Here is a 22,131-nt window from a genome sequence, read left to right on the forward strand (position 1 = left end):
TATATTATTTCTTTACTTTCTTGACGCTATTTATTTTACATTGTTTCTCTTAGGAAAAAAAAATCATTCTTGAGGCCCAAAAAGCATTATCCAAAGGCTACCTTAGTTCAGTGACTGCCAAGATGGGAGTCACATTTCATTAGTTGAGCAAATTTGTCCAACATCTGTTTTGGAATTTTCATTTAAGCAGCATTAAATTTCAAATTAAGTATGTATGCCATTGGCAAAGATTCTCTTGGAAATTTTATCTAGAAGGTAGTAAATATGGCTTTGTTTATTTAGAAAATATTGAGACATAAATAAATTTACTATGCACATTTTGTGGGCAAAAATTAAGCAAGAAATTCCTGAAATAATTTGAAATCTATACATTTTCATTCATCAAGCATCAGATCAACATCTGTTACATGAATAGGGCTAACTGTATACCTGGACTACATAGACATTTTCTAAGAAGTATATAGGCATGGAGACTTTTAAAGAAATCAATTTCCAGATCTTCAGTTTCTTTATGTACCCCATCCTAAACTGTATCTGGCTGGAAATACACCTGTGATGAATGTATCACTTCACAGTTGTTTTTCTCTTACTTTCCACAAGAAAGGGGTATCTCAAACCCACCTTGAATCTTATCAGGGTATATCAAGGTATACAAGGTATACCTCAAGGTAAACAAAACTTCAGAGCACTAAACAAAAGGACAATTCAAAATATTAAAGTCAATGTGTGAAACTACATTTGTGAAAGACAGAAAATGAAGCCTCTGACCATCAGAAGATTCGTAGACTGACAACTCCCGAATGTGGTCTTTGGACAAAGGTGCCACTTGGAGCTTCTTCAAAATGCAAAATCTCAGGCTCTATTGGGTGAATTTCAAGATCCCCGGGTGATTCCTATGCATATCATTAATGCTTAAGACACATTGGTTTGCAATCTTTGTTTTCAACAAGAAGGAGAACTAATTTAGCCATCAGCCTGTCATTAAAAGCTACTTTTGATGTTAGATCATTGAATGACTTTTGTCACAGAACGTGTAGGTTTTTAAATCATCAAAAATTATATCTTTTGCAACTATTTACATATATGAATAAAACTTATAATTGTCATCTTAAAAATATGAGGGGGCGTTTCATTTTTCAAAATCACTTAGAAACTATATGAGCAAAAATTGTGAATACCACTACTCTGAACTAGCCTCCTCACTGCCAAAAAAGGGCCACTCAAAGACAGTATTGACTGTCACTTTCAGGAGTGACATCATGGGGCTCCTGGCTGTGTCTCAGTTGGAAGAACATGCAACTCTTGATCTCAGGGCTGTGATTCTAAGCTCCACATTGGGTGTAGAGAGTAGTGAAATGAAATGAAGTAAAATAAAATAAAATAAAATAAAATAAAATAAAATAAAATAAAATAAAATAACTTAAAAAAGAGTAACATCATGAGGATGGTGTTTGAGAGAGATTCTGGCAACAGAGGAAGGTGAAGAGATGTTTCATATCAACTGGTAAGTAGTTAAACCAGTGATTCTCAATCCATATATATATATCGAAAATATTTAAAGACTTTTTTAAATAAATAGGTCTGGGGTTGGAACCCCAGCATCTGGATTTCTAAGTAGCTTTCAGGATCCTAATGGGCAATGGAAAGGGTCACTATTTCCCTGAATCTCTTTCTACGTTCATCCCATGTGTTAGAGAAGTGACCAGGCACAATAGGATCTTCCTTCCAGAACCTAGACTCTTTTTTCATGAAATCCTATTACAGTAGATATCTTTATGTTGATAAATTCTGCCCATCTGTCTTCCAGCTGCTATAGTAAGAGAGGGATCAAGGAATATTTCAAGAAATTATGGCTTGATTAATTAGAAGGATAGGCTTTCCTGTAAAGCAGACCTCAGAGTTGTGGGGAGAATAGATATACAATTTTACAATTGTCGAGATGTTTATTGGACATGTAGGTAGAGATGTTGTGTTGGTTGGGTCAGTTAGATATATTAGTCTGGATATCGGGTATTTATAAAGATATAAATTTGAGAGACATCTGCATAAATATGGTGTTTAATTTAAGATTTGGGTGAGGTTGCCAAGGAAGTGAGTGTAGATACAGAGTAGAAAGGCTCTGAAGACCCAGATTGCGTTGGGAACGTGCTGCCAAATTAAGTAAGCCTTTGTTCTTATCTTAGGAAACTTCTGAGAAATATTTTAAACTAGTAGTCCATTGCCTTCCTTCCTCTTAAAACACATTTTCGTTGAAATTTTTGAAAATTAGTTTGTCTGATTTTCCTTCTTCAGTCATTTCTTTGTTGGTTCCAAATCTTTTTTTTTTAATTGTATTGTTGACCCACATTACGTTCGTTTCAGGTGTACAACATAGTGACTCCACAACTCTATAGGCTGTGCCCTGCTCACCACAAGTGTGGCTACCATCTGTAACCATACTGCACTATTGCAATAGCATTGACTATATTCTCTATACTGTGCCTTTCATCCCTGTGATTAATTCATTCCCTAACTGGAGGCCTGTACCTCCCACTCCCCTTCATCCATTTTGCCATCCCCTCACCCCCTTCCAAATCTTGTGCTTAAATGTTAGTGGGCTATCTCTATCTCTTTCTCTTTCAGCACACAAACACACACACGCGTGCACACAGGCTTAGCAAGTGACTGCATAGTCTGATTCATATTCAACAAATATTTATTGAACACTCACTATGTAACAGCAACTCTTCTAAGATCTGAAATACTGAAGTAAGCAAAACAAATAAAATTCCACTCTAAAGAATCTTATTCTAGCATAGACGAGAGCTAAGAACATCTATAGGTAAAGTATGTAATATCTTAGATAGTAATAAGACCAAATGAGATATATAAGGCCCCAGATGACTGTATAAAATTTAAGGCTTATAATAATCAGAGCAATGGATTGAAGCATAGTGTGTGTTCTATATATCTATATCTATATCTATATCTATATCTATATCTATATCTATATCTATATCTATATCTATATCTATATCTATATCTATATCTATATCTCTCCATATACATATTATACATATCTACCCATATCTATATCTATATCTATATCTATATCTATATCTATGTCTATGTCTATATCTATAGCAAAACAAGCAAACAAAAATCCCTTATGGATTAATTTCAGAGATTCTTAAAGTAATACCTTATTAGAAAAACTCATCAGCAAAAGTAAAGAATCATTTATCTTACCTTTTCTGTATGAATTGTATTTTAGGAAAACCTAATAGAAGACGAGAAAAAATGCATTATTATTATTATTATTATTATTATTTTAGAGACAGTATGAGCCAGGGAGGGGCAGAAAGAGGACAGAGGATCTGAATCAGACTGTACTCTGACAGCGGTGAGCCCAATGCGGAACTCGAACTCACAAACCGTGAGATCGTGACCTGAGCCAAAATCAGACACTCAACCAACAGAGCCATTTTTTTAGGAGCCCCAGAAAAAAAAAAATGTGCACTCTATGGAAGAATCTTAACTTACAAATGCCAAAGGAATTAACTAATTAGAATATCATTATTTTGCAGCAAAGAAGGAAAGAATTCATGTGGGAAATTATCACAGTGCCAAAGGAATTAGTTGAAAGACTGGAAATTTTACAATGGATTGTTCAAGCTGACAACACCTGAATGAAATGATCAATTTAATATCATTATACATCTCCTGATGTCACAGAATAAGTACACAAAGTCACCTATGAAGGATTCTTGCCAAAAGAATTGAACCTGAATCCAATCAAGCCTCTAGACATAAAAAGCAATTTACAGGACACAGAGAGGTAGAGAAGCCTAAAGGATACTGTAAGCATAAAGTCAGCTAAATCAATTAGGTGGATCCCTACTTGGATTCTGGATAAATAAACCCACTGCAAAAAAAGATATTTTGGAGTTAAACTGGGAACTTTTAATATTTCCTGAGTGTTACATTATTCTAAGAAACTATTATGTTTCTTATATGTGATAAGTTAGTACAGTTATGTTTTTTAAAGTATCCGTAACCCAATTCAGCAGTACTTAACTCACCTTTACTACTTGTTTCTTCCAAATTTTAATACTTTAAAACTGAGATATTTTAAAGCAGATATCAGATATCACAATGTAAACATTACAAAAGAATTCTGTGTGTACCCGTAAGAGAGAAGACTCTTTTTTTGCTGTAATTATTGAATTTTTGGATTGTTAACTAAAGAGTAGTTAAGAGTTCCTTCATTCCTTTACCAGTTTATAGACAGAACTGAGTCCAGCTCCACCAGAACACAAGTTTGGGATTGGCCTGACGGATAACATTGAATTCAGTGTTGAAGGTAGTCTCTAAAATGGCCTTGGATAATGCCCACCTCCCAATATTTATGTTCTTGTGTGATGCCCTCCCCTTGAGCATAGACTAGATTTAATAACTCATTTTAACTTCACAGAATATGGCAGAAGTGATCAGATGTCACATCTGAGATCAGATTATCAAAGATCGTGGCTTCCATCTTGGGTGCTTAGGTTCTCTTTTATTCTGTCAGATCACTGGATTCTGGGAAAAGCCAGCTGCCGTGACATGAAGCAGCCCTATAGAGAGATCCACATGAGTGAAGTTGGAAGTAGATCTTCTGAAGTCTGCCCAAAGGCATATGAGTGAGTTTGGAAGCAGATCCTCACCCAGTTGAGCCTTCAGATGACAGTAGTGCTATCCAATGGTTTAACCTCTACATTGGATGAGATAGACTTTAGGCAAGAACCACCTAGTTATATCACTCTGGGATTCCTGAGTAGGATTCTTTCCTCTTCTAGGTTCTACGTATCATTAACCCCACCACCGTTAACATTCTCTTTTGAGAATCTATAACTCGTATCCAGATGTTTGACTCAGGTGTCACCTATATTTATCTTGCCTCATTCCTCTCCTCTATCTTTTCATTTTTATTTTATTTTCCCATCCCACCTACTTACTTTCACTCAGTACTCAGCTTTAAGATTATAAAATTAATTAAAAATTGTTAATGAAAGCTGTTTTAGCTAATAGAAAAAAATGCATCCCCTTATTACTATAATAGGGAAGAGTCTTGTCCTTATTGTGATCAAACTAAGTACCTGACTTTCGAATAATAGAGGGTAGATATTTCACACCTCTGTGCTAGATCAGGCAAGGCATTGTCTTTTTAAAGATGAAAGAGGATATCACTTCCTAGGGGTATTTGTGAAAAAGAGGGAGTAAATGAACAGATTTTTGGCTGTGGGTGTTTTATAGCTCCAGTCTTTAGCTAGCAAATAGGGATTACTCACTCATAAAGTTCAATTAAGATGTTTATTAGGGAGAAATGCAAACTCTTGCTATTTGGTTGACTACTATAGAAACTAATCTACAGAATGTGTCTATTTTAAAATAATTTTGGGGGCGCCTGGGTGGCTCAGTTGGTTAAGCGTCTGACTTTGGCTCAGGTCGTGATCTCACGGTTCGTGGGTTCAAACCCACATTGGGCTCTGTGCTGACAGCTCAGAGCCTGGAGCCTGTTTCAGATTCTGTGTCTCCCTCTCTCTCTGCCCCTCCCCCCACTCGCACTCTGCCTCTGTCTCAAAAATAAATAAACATTTAAAAAAATTTGTTTAAATAATTTTCACAGTATTGGCATAGCTGTGTTGTTTTACAATTTCTTGCTGTAATTGATTTAAAATAAAACTGTATCATGATTATACAACATCAAGTTGAATGGTATATCCATCTTTAGGAAAAGCGAGACTAGACAGTCAATGCAGACAATACAGAGCCATTTGAGAGAGGGGACTGAGCCAATGCAATGTATCCATTGCATCATCACCATCAAATGGAAATAATCCATGGCAGGAGCTCTTCTTTGCAATCTATACTCTTAACTCCTTTAATTCTCATAGAAAGCCTGTTAGATAAGAACTCCTATTAACCCCATCTTAACGTGAAGAAAACGAGATACAGAGGGACTACTTAATTTTCCCATGGCATTAGAGCTCTCAAGTGTCCAGAGTTCATGTTTTTTATTGCTGCATTATACTTTAATACTCCATTTAAAGCAATATTTGGCTTGCCTAAAATCACTATTGATAGGATCTGAACCAAGAGCAATGGACCTATCACAGAAGAAACCTTTTCATGTATAGCAATACAGAAATACACATGCACACATGTACATGCACACACACAAACATATATATTACTAATACATTCATAGCATATATGCACATATGCTAATAAGTAATATTTTGGTGTATGTTTGATTTTTAAAGATTTGTTGCCAAGAAAATAGGCACTGAGTCATAAATCTCCATATAATATTATAAGTAGAGTCAGAAAAGATAAACACTAATTAATGAGAGAAAGAGTTTCATATATTTTCTTAATTAGCATCTTGATTTTTATTTAAGAATGAGTAAACTTTATTTGCTATCTAAGCAATAATTATTATCTCTAGATTTGTTGAAGGAGGTCATTGAGAGGACATGACTGCCAGTTGACCTGCAAGCTAAACCTGGGCACTTAGGGGTTCCTTACCACTCCCCTGAAAACCCCCACACTCCCCACCCCCATGCTTGGAATGTAAACTCCACCCACCACTCTGTAGGGGAAGCTGCTTCAAGAATGCAGCCTTGAGAGAGTAGCATGTTGTTAAGACCATCTGGACTGGTCTGCACCCCATTAAGTTCTTTCTATAAACTTCTAAGATTCTGGCCAACAAATGCAGTGATCTATTCACCTCATGGCCGCCCCAAACCACCCTTGTAAGTCCTCTTGCTTACTAAAACTACCACCTACCAATCTGGAGTGCTTACTTCTGTCTTTGGTCTCACATTACCCTCCACGTTTGGGGGCCAGTTTCATAGGAACTCTTATAGTTGCAAACCAACGTGATTATATTCTTAAATATTCATAAATATTTCTTAATGATATTAATTATTAATTTGTGAGTTTCCAACTCAAAGTATCATTATTACATTTTCATTTGTTTTAATGTATATTTATATTTATAATGGCTTATTCATACTTAATCGTGACTTACAGTAAAGTCTGGATTTTGTTATTAAAAGAGAAAAAAAACACAAATAGCATGCCTTTTATTCTTTCTCCTCTACCACCTTCAACATTTATAAATATTAATATTATTGTTTGTTTTTATTTGAATATTTATTTACAGTGCTTAATAAAGATGATTGCAATAAATGTTAGAGAAACTAGTTTCCTGTTGTAAAGAATTCTATTACTCTCATTCTTAAGAGAGCATGAAGATAACTTATGCTGAGGGAAAAAATAATGCATTGCTTTGAGACAAGATTGTTTCTTATTTTTCTTTTATTATATAGTTCTAAAGATCATTAATAAAGAGAGTAATAGTAACATTATCATTTTGCATGCAGGAAGGCTACCATTTTTGCTAACTAATGAATGAAAAACAGAAAACATTAACAAAATGATTACCAAAGTCAAAGTGAAATTAGAGAATGAAAGTGACCCTTGAGGAGTCTTTCAATGATTTACTGAGTTAATACTAATGATCAAGGAGGGCTCTCTAGTACTGCTTATTTTTTTATTTACAAATTAAGGAGAAATCTTTTTTCACTTGGTCAAGTGTGATCCTGAAATATTTTTTTCCAAGTTAATTTAGATGATTTCTATCTTGCTTTGATGGAGGAAACCTAGTTACTTCCGATTCTGGAAACAAAGCCCTACATTACTGAGCTCCAGAGATGTAAACATAAGCAGCAAAGAGGTTCTTCCTATCATGTAAATAAATGATATTTTTAAAAATCTTAAGTGATAATTTGAGCATAATGCACATTTTACATTTGCTTATACCCAGTTTCATCTGTGAGAAACACTAGGTGAATATAAAAAACCCATTCAGCCAGGCCTGCCACTAAGGCACAAAATGACACACGCACACATCACCAGCATGTCTGGCTTCCTCAGTTCATGGTGTATGTTGGGCGCCACGTCCATCCATATCTGACGTTGCCACTTTCTACCCAATTTCAGATAATCTTCCTTCCATCATTTCATGATAATTTACAACCCGCTACACTTCTGATGGCCACTTTTTTATAAACAAAACCTCAGGATTTTTCAAGATAAGGTGTTATATTTAATGTAGTATTTGGATATTTCTTAACAATTTGACATGGGTAAATTTGCACTACCAATTTTGTTCAGTTCCTATTTTTTTTGGTTGTCACTGATAAAGTTTTTGGGTATTGTTACCCTAACTCTATTTTTCTCATTAGCTGTGTGCTTTTTAAAATTTTTAATATTGATTTATTTTTTTGAGAGAGAGAGAGAGAGAGAGAGAGAGAGACAGAACATGAGTGGGGGAGGGGCAGAGAGAAAGGGAGACACAGAATCTGAAGCAGGCTCCAAGCTCCGAGCTGTCAGCACAGAGCCCAACACAGGGGTCGAACTCGTGAACCATGAGATCATAAGCTGAGCCGAAGTCGGACGCTTACCTGACTGAGCCAGCTCTGTGCTTTTTATTACAGAATTTTGCATAGTCTGGTGATTTTTAAAAATGCATATGTCATGTTATAGTAGAACTAACTGTATTTTGTTGGTGAAAAAATAATTAGAAACTTTTTCGAAGGCTTGTTTCTAGTAATGCCATGTGTTCAACAAAAATCAAAGTTGACTTATATTACTGAGGTAGCAAATGGTCTCACAAAACCATTATCATACTTTAGTATTCTGAAGAAACTAGTTGTTACCAAAAGAATTGACAATTTTAGCTGATTTTAGAGCAAAAGGGAGATCAAGAAGTTTATCTCATGCTAAAATATACTTATTTTGCTAACACTGGCACAATTTTTTTATGTCAGTTTTTGCAAAAATCTTATTTGTTTGAATTATTTGCATGACAATGGATTTCAGTAATGTGTGATATTTGGACATGTAGAGCCATATCTATAACATGACATGACTGGATAAAGAGAGTAAAATATGAACACATACACTTATCTCATATTGGGGAGCTCAGTGATCAAAGCGATACAATGTTAAGGGCATTGGATGACAAATATGAGGCGGGTAGGACCACAAAGATGAGATCAGTTAAAAGGATGGTACAGTAATACAAATGACAAAGACGGAGGCCTAAGATAACCTGATGGCCGTGGGAATCAGAAGAGGGAGAAACGAAATATATGACGGCAGGGTAGTTGCCTCAGAACTTGCAGACTCTGATGTAGCAGGAAGGGGACAGGAGTAAAATCCAGATGCTCCCAGGTGTTTGGTTTCAAATCCAGTAGCGTGCTGCCACCTCCACATTTCAGAATAAAGAAGCAGCACATATCAGAGAGTGGAAATATGTGTAGGATTAACTCTGGACATGTTGGTTTGGGGGCTTTGATGTATCCAATTGGTGGCATCTTGTGCGCAGATGAATATATATAGGTATGGAGAGCAGTAGACATGTAGAGAAGTCTAGACTGAAGACCAATTATAGTTTGAATTTGAAGTGTTAAACTGGATGAGTTATAAATGTAGAGTGAGAATAAAAGGCCATTGAAGATGAGGCCCTGGCATTTGAGAGTAAAGAAAAGGGACTCTGATGGAAGCTGAACAGGAACAACAAAGGGTAAATGGGAACCAAAAGGTACTTGAACATGGAGGGTGGTGATCCGCACATGGCCCACAGCATCATTTGAATTCCATACATTTTCTTATACAGACTAAAGGAATAAATAGAATAAATGGTCAAGAGAAAGTATAAATGATAGAGCAAGGTCCTAGTGGAGGCAGAGGAAATAAAGACTGCACACACCGAGAAATTAACTTTTTTTTTTAAATTTTTTTTTAACATTTATTTATTTTTGAGACAGAGAGAGACAGAGCATGAATGGGGGAGGGGCAGAGAGAGAGGGAGACAGAGAATCTGAAACAGGCTCCAGGCTCTGAGCTGTCAGCCCAGAGCCCGACGCGGGGCTCGAACTCACGGACCGCGAGATAGTGACCTGAGTTGAAGTCGGATGCTTAACCGACTGAGCCACCCAGGCGCCCCCGAGAAATTAACTTTAAAACATGAGGGACAGACGTTCCTCTGTGAGGAAAGCCACCATCTGTGGGTCCAGTGGTTGAGCCAGAAGAGCTTTGGATAAGGGAAACCACCTAAAGTTACTAATTTCTCAATAAGGTAAAATATGCGGTTCTCTGGTAAAAGTGGCAGTGCTCAGATAGGATTCAGAGCTTGGGAAGAGTGGGGAAACGCATGTAATGCCGTGGAGACAGTGCCTGAGAGTGAGTTCTCAACAACAGTTTTGCTCTGGAGTTGAAGTGAGACTGGGACGAACAATTCTGACATTGTCTTGGGGACCACTTTGGCCTTCAGGTTTTTCTCCAATAAATAACAACTTGTGTATACACTTTATTTTAGAATAATCAAAATAATTTATGATAGGGATTCAGCTCCTAGAATTCAATTCACATTCAGTCAAATCTATCATTAAAGACAGGGACAACATGTATTTGTAGAATATTTGCTTTCTTCTTCCTACCCCAGACTTCTTACATTTTGGTAATGGATTAAAGCCTTGGTCTTCTACTTTATTCATTCGGGAATTTTTGTCTTATGTCTAATCCTTTAACAGTTTGAAGGATATAACTTTGATCACGGTCCTAAGCTAAAGAGAAAGTGATGGAAAGTACTGAGGAAACCATTAAAGAGTCAGAAGACCTGGCTTGAACCCAAGATCTGCCATTTACTTATTTTTCATAATCTGCAAATAAATTACTTCATCTATATGAGTTTCAACGTCTTCTAAAATATTGAGAATAGTCCTGAAGTAGTTTGTGGAATAGATTAAATATTGTGAAAAATATGAAAGTTTCTGGAACCTAAATGACATTTAACAAAGGTTAATTGATAAGGTGTTTGGCAATCTCCTCCTCAATTTTTCACATGAAATTATTTTTGTGAATCAAATCCTGTTGGAATAAAACAGTGTATAGATAAGTAAAGAAATGATTAAATACATAAATTTTATTTTATTTTTCAAATCTAATTTCATACCAATCATGTTTGACAATTCAAGTTCTTGAGTTTTTAAGTAAATATTTTAATTTTAAACCTACAGGAATAGGGGTGCCTGGGTGGCTCAGTCAGTTGAGCGTCCAACTTTGGCTCAGGTCATGATATCGTGGCTCATGGGTTCAAGCCACAGGCTTGTGCTGAGCCCGGGCTCTGTGCTGAGCAGCTCAGAGCCTGCTTCAGATCCTCTGTCTCCCTCTCTTTCTGCTCCTCCCCCATTCACACTCTGTCTCTCTCTGTGTGTCAAAAATAAACATTAGAAAAGAATTTGAACCTACAGGAATATATAGATCTGTATAACATCTTATATCTTACCCTGTTCAGAGTTGTCTGATATACAAAACTTGATTTTACATTATGTAACTGATGTAAAATTAGATAAAATGGGACAAAAATCTTAGGGCTAAATACAACGTTTTCAGGTGTACTGGTAAACAATTAAAGAATTTTTTGTCTCTAACATCTATGTAACTTATTTTTGCTTTCATAAAGTATATCAAATATTATGTGGGGATTGTATGTTGGTATGAGCTCTTGAACCCACTGAGCTAATAAGACTGAAATTCCAACAAGTTAGAGACTTACTCTATTTAAATATGTCCACAAACATTTCTCTAATTTTGCCTCCTTCCCTCCAGGGGTATGGTGCTGCTTACCTTCCAATAAAAATGTATTCTTTTATTAAGCTACATTACAGTTTTGTGATACCAAATAAGCTTAGTGAAGGAAGGAAAATAAATCTAATGCCTCATATGTATACACACACACACACACACACACACACACACACAAATACAGTCTATGGCCTTATGTTTCTCTATGTTACCTTTCATATATACGTATATACATATATACATATATATATAGCCACATACACACACATACATACCAACAAACAGATAAATTCATGATTTGAAATCCTCACAGCCTTTAAACCCATACTATAAGGCTTCCTCAATATGAACACTTCACTAAATGTCTAGATGGATGCTAAAAATAAATTACGTGCTCTTTAACCATGGACTATTAAATTAATAGTCCACTTTCTCATACTCCTTTCTTTTCAAAAATTTCAGAGTCTCGAAAGAGGCAGATGGAATGCCAATACAGCAAAATCTATTTGTAACGTGTAGAACAAAGCCAGAGAACATGAGTGTTGATACACCAGATTTGTCAATACAGCGAACAACTTTCTCGATATTCTCAGATATCACACCTCTTTTCCTCTTGGGAATGAAAGCATAGCAAGACTCTGTGGGGGATCACCCTGCGGACTGAGCAGGCTGTAAGAGGGGCAGTATTTTCATCCCACTCTTTGGCCCCAGTTTTCCATGCTTCCCTTTGGCCCCGCTCTGGTCCATTTCTTTACTACCCGGTTCCACAACGTTCTCAAAACTCTAATTTTCCTTCATTTCTGTTTTCCACTAAGAATGTGATTGTCAATGTTAGTCTTATTCAAAGTGTTGTTCCAGTCTCTGTGATTTTATGGAATAAAAATTCATAGGGTGAGTCATAGGGAGTGTAAAAAAAGAGGGAAGTCGGAAATGTGGTAAAGTAAAAGAGAACTAAAAATGGATGAAAGATTTTAGATTTTAAGTTTCCTGAGAATTAAAAGAGATTATTTCAGAACTTCTTGCCTAATCATTATCAAAGAAGGGCCTGTTTAGAACGTGGTATTATTTAAGCAAGCTAGGATTCATATGATATATATCATGCTCTGAATGCATATAAAGAAATTTCAAATGCCTTCCACATATTTCCTGACACCCTTAGGTGGAGCATTTCTGCATAAATATTAATAAGAACCTACTATATGACAGCACCCTTCTAATGCTGAGAATAGAGAAACAAATAAATACAAATCTGTACCTTCAAGGAACTTAAAAAACAGTTTGCTTTATGTTACAAAGAATATTTAAAACTCCAGTATGGGGGCGCCTGGGTGGCGCAGTCGGTTAAGCGTCCGACTTCAGCCAGGTCACCATCTCGCGGTCCGTGAGTTCGAGCCCCGCGTCGGGCTCTGGGCTGATGGCTCAGAGCCTGCAGCCTGCTTCCAATTCTGTGTCTCCCTCTCTCTCTGCCCCTCCCCCGTTCATGCTCTGTCTCTCTCTGTCCCAAAAATAAATAAATGTTGAAAAAAAAAAAACTCCAGTATGCAAAATCCTCCATATTTTTGAACTCACTACAGAAGGATAGTCCACTGATCTTGCGGACATTTAGTAAATATCATAGACTAAAAGTCTCTCTAACAAAGCCAAGGTCAGGCTGAGGGAGGTGGACAAGGAACATTTTCAGATCTCTGTCGGGAGAGTTTCTGAGAAAAGAAATACCAATCTGAAGAATGTCCTTTCCCAAATAAAAGACCCACCAGGCAAAGACTCTTTGACCCATAAGTCTGTGTGACTTTTTATTTTCCCTAGAAAATCCATCTTAATTAAGTAAGGGTCAAAAGGGTATATTCTTGTTTTTGAAATGCAAAATGGTTAATTTCTCTGCTCCATTCACTTTTCTAACTTTCTCTTGCCACACATTTACAATTAGATATAGGTAATACATTTCTTTCTCTTGGTTTCTTAGACTATAAATATATGGCCAAGGTCAAGACTGAATGTATTTATTCTATAAACATCTAATGTGCTGTGGATATTCCGTAAAATAGATTTACATACTCCATAACTTTTGTCTTTTGTACTAATCAATAGGTTACAAAGAACAGCATCAACTCTTTACAGAATAAGTTTCTACACAATCTATGACAAATTTAAAAATCTTTATAATTAATAGAATATAATGTATGCATGAAGTATAAAAACAAAAAGTACAGTTATGAGGTCCAGCCCACAAGAAGCAGAGGGGATTAAACTGGGCATGAATAGAGGAGGTGGGGACAGTTAAGGTATGTTGAAGCAGATTAGTAAAGTCCTTTAATAAAAATGTGAATTTCACAGTAATGTATTTATCCAAAGGCAGTACTAGGCAAATATTTCTATATAACATGCTTCAATGAATCAATTTCAGTAATACACCTGAAAAGCATTATTTTTAAGTCATATGCTATATTTTAGAGTCTTTTACACTGAAGTGATTAGTAACATATAACATAAAATTAGCAATTCCATAATATAGAAAATATTTTGGTTACATATCTAGCATCTCTATCTTATTTGAACATAGAAATAACTCCTCTCTCCCAAATTAATCTGGAAAAAACAATAGTCATCGTCAAAATAGCACACCTATGTGAAGTTTGACTGGCTCTGTCTTCATCTGCTTTTTAAGTTCTGGCTTCACAAATTCTTTCCAACTGATTCTAGAAGTCCTGTGAAGGTATCTTGCTGTGAGCTACAAATCAATCATCTTGACCATTACTTGGCATCCACAATTCCTTTTTCCCTCTCTGATTTCTGTGGTTATGTCTTCTATTGCTCTCAGTGTGAAAAACTATAACTATGCCACAAAGCTTCTATCACTGCTTATGACTCCTGCTCATGACCCAGAGAAGCTGATGGGGGCAATGTGAAGGTACCGATATGTGCCAAAGGTGCTCTCTCCCACTGTGGTTCGTTGCCAGCTACTCTGGTAGAAGACACCTGGCACTCTTCGTGTCCCATGAAGAAGTAGGTTTAATTGCTTTTTAAATATTTATCAAACATTGTTGCCACTTGCTTACTCTAGCATTCAAAGCTAGTCCCTGGGGACTAGACCAGAAAACAATCTAAATAAAAGATACTGCACTGTTTTCAGAACCATCCTTCTCTTCTATCATTGGCCCATTATCCTACATTATCCTCTTTCCCTTCCCACAAAGTATCTCAGACTTTCATGCAAATGGACCATGGTTGACCCGCTCCAACACTCCTTCAGATCTTCCTGGGCACACCTAAATCCTAAGAGAAACATAGCTCAGGTTCAAGTGAGGAAATGTGTTACGTGATTACAGAGATTCTTACTGAATCCTTTAAAACAAATTATTATTATTAGTTTTATAAATTATTTTTATACATTTACTAAAATTAAATTTATGTGAATTTTCAGAATATGTACATTGAAAGGTATTTAATGTTTATTGTTTTAAGTTTATTTATTTTGAGAGAGAGAGAACAAAAGAGGGAGTGTGAACGAGCAGGGATGGGGCAGAGAGAGGGAAAAAGAGAATCCCCAGCCTGATAGCGCAGAGCCCCGCACAGGGATTGAGTCCACAAACCATGAGATCCTGACCTGAGCCGAGATCAAGAGTCAGATGCTTAACCAACTGAACTACCCAGGCACCCCTAAAGCTATTTAATGTTTAGATGTAAGTAATACCCATCTGCTTGGGTGTCAAATGGGTCAATAAATGTCTAGATTCTGAAGCTGGGCATATGATGGAACTGTGGGTAATTAAAGAGGTTTTGCATTCTACTCATGCAGGTCCAGTCACACAGATTCCCCCGCCCCAGCAGAAGATGTGTCTCATGTTTAAATGGTGCTCTCACCATCAGAAAATCTGATACTAACTAATCCTTTAGAAAGAGTTGAATAAAATTGTCCAACATATGAAGATTATGCTGTGTACTTTACTTAAAACATTATTGCATAAAGCAAAATAAATTATGGGCTGGAGTTTTCCCCTATAAAATAATGACTGCATTTCCTTAGCATCCCTATACCTTGAATAATAGAAAACAGAGCCATTGACAGCAATCTGAAACTGTGGTAGCAAGAGTTTTGGAAGGATAAAACAAAGATAAAGATGTCCAGAAAGTTAAATGAGTGTTTAAAACTCAGAATACTCTGCTGTATTACTATAACAAATGCATTGTGTTAATAATAAAACACTTCTCTAGTCAAGTACTTTGCTGGTAATTAGGACTTATTAAGAGAAAAAGTCTGCCTTTGTCTTGAACTATTTATTCCTGGGAGTAAGGATCCTTTTCCTTTCCTACAATTTCTCATGTCACAGTTATCTACCTGGTCTCACTCTCCTCTCCTATCTTAGAGATATGTAATGCTTTGGAAATAATAGATTGATTGAGAATTCAGAAATTGTGAAAACTCCTGAGTTAGGATGGCAGAAGTCAGACAGTGCCTGATACGCCTCCTTAGAACTTTGCATTAAAATACCATAAAGACGTTAAAAGATGAAGGAAGTTCAAAATACTTCTGAACATAAGAATAAGGCCTCTTCTCAGATAACCTTAACTTACTTAAGATGTTTAAGCCCAACTTAAGTAATTTAAATAAAAGGGCAGAAAAAAAGCAAGCAGGCAAACAAACACTCCCCCTCCCCCTGCAACACACACACACACACACACACACACACACACACACACACACTAAATTTGGGAATTTGGGGCTAGGCGATGCTGGGGACTGGGGGAAACACTGAGTTCTGTGAATCCAACCTCTCTTTCCAAGGTGGAGTCCAGCCCCAACCCGGCTCCCTCCCTTTCCTAATTCTAACTTACTTTATAAGCCCAGTGAATACAAAGAAAACTAAAATATAATCTCTTTATGGGGCAGCTGGGTGACTCAGTCTGTTAAGTGTCTGACTTCGGCTAGGGTCATGATCTCTTGGCTTGTGAGTTCGAGCCCCCTGAGTCAGCCTCTGTGCTGACAGCTCCGAGCCTGGAGCCTGCTTCTGATTCTGTCTCCCTATCTCTCTGCTCCTCCCCTGTTCACGTTCTGTCTCTCCCTCTCTCTCAAAAATAAATAAACATTAAAAAATTTTTAAATATAATCTTGTAAAATAATTTAGACTTTTATGCTACATTCCCATTTAAGAACATACAATTTCCCTATTGCTTGTAAAAAAAAAAAAAAAACAAAACAAAAAACAACCCATCAAACTCTTCTTTAGGTTTCCCACAACCATTCAATTTTCTCTCTTTACTCCTCAACATTGCCATAAAAATTTTCCAGAAATATATGATATAAAATGTAAGCACCATCCATATATCTATCAGTAACTACAAATCAGTGCTTGCACAGGGAAGCTAAATAAATTGATACGTTTTGTTCAACTAAAGATCCTTTCTGGGGGCACCTGAGTAGCTCAGTTGGTTGAATGTCCAAACCTTGATTTTGGCTCAGGTCATGACCCCAGGGTCATGGGATTGAACCCCATGTAGGGCTCTACACTAATCATGGAGCTTGCTTAAGATTTTTTCTCTCTCTCTCTCTTTCTCTCTCTCTCTCTCTCTCTCTCTCCCTGCTCCTCTGCTGCTCCCCTGCTCATGTGCACTCTTTCTCTCTCTGTCTCTAAACTTAAAAAAAAAATATGTTTACAAAGATTCTATTTTTATCCTCTGTTTTAACAGTTGACAAACCCTGAGTCTAATGGAAAGTTTCTTTCCCTCCGTGTGCACGTGCGTGTGTGTGTGTGTGTGTGTGTGTGTGTGTGTGTACCTACATGCATCACACATAGCCAAACTTTAAACCAGTATATACTAACTGGGATGCCTTCACCACTAGTCTCTTTTGTTTTTCAGAGCTACCTGTGTGAAGAGAGAGTGGTGAGATGAATAACCAACAGCTTAATTTCAAGTGCTATGACCTTTCACAGTTACGCAAAATTCCCCTTTTTTCACAATTGCCATTTGTACCGAAATTGAGAGTCACCAAAATGGGTGCTATGATTGTATCCCTCACAAATATCAAATGTTGCCATCTTTCAAGAGATTGCCATAAGGTGATTATGAACTTTGAAATAAAGATACAAGTAAATGAAAAATTAAAATATAACTGATCTCTGTGAGGAAGAAAAAACTAAAAGAAAAGTTCAAGAAAAAAGTATTTTGATTCTCATCAATTTGCCATTCAGAAAACATCATCTCTCCTTTAAAAGTTAAAGTTTCCTTTTCTCCTTAAAATCACTGAGCATTTTCTTTTTTCTTGCTGGAACTTTCAATTCTTGCTTACCCTGCACTTAATTTACCATTCTAGTTTTTATAAGGCTTATAAAATATAATTTTCATACTGGGATTCCAACTATACTTGTAACTGAACTGTAAAAGCTAAGCTTTCAGGTCAGCAAATAAATCAAATTTCTGTGAAATAGAGGGCCTCTAGTCATGACTGAATCTTTGGTTTTCTCCTTGTTTTTGAAAGAGAAATAAAGAAATCTGTTTAGTTATTTTTCCTTTACAAAAAAAATCCTAGGATTAGAGAAAATGAAAGGCATTTTAAAGACTGAATTAAATATTAGCAATTCATAGCTATGATCTAGCTATGGGACACACCGCAGCCATGAAAAGAAGCCCGGGCCTAGCATGCCCAGACATTAACTAAACCTTAGGAAAGCCTAAGGCATGAGATTTTAAAGAAATGTGTAAACTCTGTTATTCACTTTTATTCTCTTTTGTATAATTTCATGACATCTGGGTTGATAAAGATGTTGTTTTAGATTAAAGATGATGGTGATATCATTTAGAGGGCCTGAGCAGCCACTGGGCAGTGTTCCACAGGGTTTCATGGTTTCTCTCCAGCTTTAAAGTCCAGAAACATTCTCAATATTTCCAGCCAGTAGTGATCAGTCTTTCATGAACTAGCTTTTACTATTCAGTTGCACACACATACACACAAAAGTAGAATTAGAATCATGCATTGGAAAATCTCTTGCAGGGAGGCTGTGATATGGGAAGCCAACTTATAGAGGAGATGTTATTCTGTGAACATGGAATCGGAGGAGATGGAATTAGCCGCATGTCTCCATGGCTACTTATCCAGTTCCTTGCTTGAAGCTTTCTTTTCCACATAGCTTTATAGATGCTGTATGGAATTGATGGTAATTAGAGAATTCATCAACATGACCCCCGAGATAGAGCTCGATTTTGCTCTCCCTGCTTCTTACCTGGGAGACTGTTTCTTAGCCTACTGAATTTATTTCCCATCATCTATTAAGTGCTTAATAGCTTATCTCTCAGACTTTGTAAGTATATAAATAGTAACCTTATCCATCAAAATAAGAGAATTTGAGTATCTGCTATAGAAGATACACCTTTTTCTTCTCCTTGGGGGAAAACATAGCTCTTTTCTGTCCAACTAATTCTTCCATTTTTTGCACCATATCTTATCATGTCTGGTCTGCTCCAAAGCTACTTCTCCATCATTTACTTTTCTTTGGCTTCTTCTTTATCCTTTATGTCTCTACTGGTTATTTTCTTGTATATAAGTTAATTTAACTCTCTTAAACTTAAAAAAAAAAATTCTTCCTGGGCCCTTTATTCCCCTCCAGCCAGAATCGTCTCTTTGTATCAAATCTAAAAGAAAAGTGTATGTCTCCACTCAATCACCTCATAATCAGGTTTAATTTTAACACCACTCCATGGAAACCATTCTCTCTAAGGTCACCAATGCTTTTTTAATTACAAAATCCAATGGGGATTTGTTCATTCTGTGGCTTTGTTCACTGGTGACCACTTCTTCCATTTCAAAGTCTTGGCTTCCTTGGGCTTCTCTGAAATGTACTGATTCTCCAATTAACTCAGACCACTGCTAAGAGTGTTTCCTACTTGGTTTCATTTCCTCTGCTGCTCTTTAATTGTCACTATTCCTTACAGTTTTATCTTTGTCCTTCTCTCATGTTACTCATTTTCTCTGAGCAATCTGATTTATTGCTATGATTTCTACTACCAGTCTTTCACTCATGATCTGGCCAAACTGTTATCTCCAGGTCACCTCCTAAGCTCCAAATCTATATATTTGGCAGCCTATTTATCATCCAACCAAGTAAGCAATTTATACTAACCATTACATGTTATATGCATGCACAGTTTCAGAGAAATGTGATGCCATTTATCCAATCACCCAAACGAAAAGACTATGTCGCTTTTGCAACTTTCCTCTCCTTTGCCTCCAGCACCCAGTTAAGCCCATACATCTCACTGATAAAGATATGGACATACCTTTCATCAGCTCCTTTCCTTTTCCTTTTTTTTCCCCAAGTTTATTTATTTTGAGAGAGAAAGATAGCGGGAGCAGGGGAGGGACACAGAGAGAGGAAGACAGAGAATCACAAACAAATAGGCTGTTTTCAGCACAGAGCCTGCCTCAGGGCTTAAACTCACAACTGTGAGATCACAACCTGATCTGAAATCAACAGTCAATTCAACCTACTTGAGTCACCCAGGCACCCCTCATCAGCTCCTTTTTTCCACACCTGCTGATACTTCTTTAATTCAGTCTTTACCACTTCTCATCGGGACTGTTTCATCACCTTAAGTGGTATTCTGCCATACGTCCTATATGAGAAAACTATTCTACATAAGTGTTAAGGGGGGAAAAAAGTGATATGTATTAAAATGCAATTAGACAAAATCAGTAAGTGTCATCTCAACATCAAAAACCTTTCAAAGTGCCCAGAAATCTAATTTGCCCTGTTCTGATTGTTGGAGCTTTTTACTGACATCAAGGAATAGAAATTAATTCTAAATTAAACCATCCACTGCTCTTTTATTTAGAGTGGTTCCTGTGTACCCAACTGAGTAATAATTGAAGGTTTTTCTAGCATTGCCAGCGGTCAGTACAAAGTATTAAACAATATCCTTTGATAGCTTTTCTGAGTCTTCTTAAACTGCCATTAAAGGTTCAAAGCCTTACTCCTGTCAAACACTTTCTTTTCTTTTATGTATTGCTAAACCGTGTGTATTTTCTATTGTGTTTTCACTGTAAATTGCAAAGTTAGCAATTCATTTCCGTCATCTGACATTTTAGAGTCCATTTGTCGATAAGATCCAATTCATTATATCATGTGCTCTGCTCCAGGTCATTAGTTTGTAAAATATAGTGTTTTTTCTCTGAGAAGTCTTATGTTTTAAGCATGTTTATATTATATACCTTCATATCATTGATATGAAATATGTGATAAAGGCTCAGGGATAGTCAATTTCTTGGAAAATATTCTCACAAACATGAAAGGAAGAACCAGATATTTATAATCTAAGAAGTTACTCTTTTCTGAGCTTGAAGTTCTTCTAAAGGGTTGACTTCTCAAAACATTTTACAAGAGTGTGTAAAGATAAAATTGTAAAGGTAAATCTTTAACCTATCTCATCCTAGAAACACTGTCCTTTGGGCTGATGACACCAGATTCCCAGGATTTGTCCATAGCACAAATAAAATACTTCTCAGTCTGAGAGCAAGGAGCATGGAGGTGAGATCAACCATCCCTCTGTTGGGGAGAGGTGTTCTGCCTTTACAAGTGTTCACAAAGCCAATCTTCACATTTGTAACCATTATTTTTCAGTTGGACCCTTGCCTGTATTTGTATGTAGATTTCTTTGCTAATTTAAAGTATTTCCTAGAGCGAAAAAGCCAAGCAATCCACTAAAGGAACTGAGATTAGCAGGTTGAGTTTATTTCATTTTCTGCGCAAGAGCATTTATCATTCAACAAAAGTGCGCACCAATGAAAATGAGGTCCTATTTCTAAGAGCTCATAAACAAATATAAATTGCCAGCAAAATGGGAAAATAGCTATTATACTTTCTAAAATTGTACATGTGTATGCCTGTATAAACACAGGCATATATAATGTACTACAATTTCTGTCTAAAACAGAAGAATTAGTTTCTTTAAAAAATTTTTTTAATGTTTATTTATTTTCGAGAGAGAGAGAGAGAGAGAGAGAGGGAGTGAAATTGGGGGAGGGGCAGAGAGAGAGAGGGAGACACAGAATCTGAAGCAGGCTCTGACAGATCATGACCTGAGCTAAAGTTGGATGCTCAACCAACAGGGCCACCCAGGTGCCCCAAGTATTTCATCTCATAAACTGTAATTCTATCCATTGAAATAGGCCCTGAGGGACCTGTTAAAAGGTGACTGGAAGCAAACACATCCTGGGGCCTACCTTAGGCTTTATAGTTGATATTTTTTTTAAGTTTATTTATTTTTGGGAGAGAGAAAGAGCATGCACACACATGTGTGCACAAGTTGGGGAGGAGCAGAGAGACAGGGAGACAGAGGATACAAAGCATACTCTAGAACAGCAGAGAGCCCAATGCAGGGCTCAAATTCAGGAACCACGATATCATGACCTGAGCCGAAGTCAGACGCTTAACCGACGAAGCCACCCAGGTGCCCCAGCCT

Source organism: Acinonyx jubatus, chromosome B1 (genome assembly GCF_027475565.1).
Source record: "Acinonyx jubatus isolate Ajub_Pintada_27869175 chromosome B1, VMU_Ajub_asm_v1.0, whole genome shotgun sequence".
Taxonomy (NCBI): Eukaryota; Metazoa; Chordata; class Mammalia; order Carnivora; family Felidae; genus Acinonyx; species Acinonyx jubatus.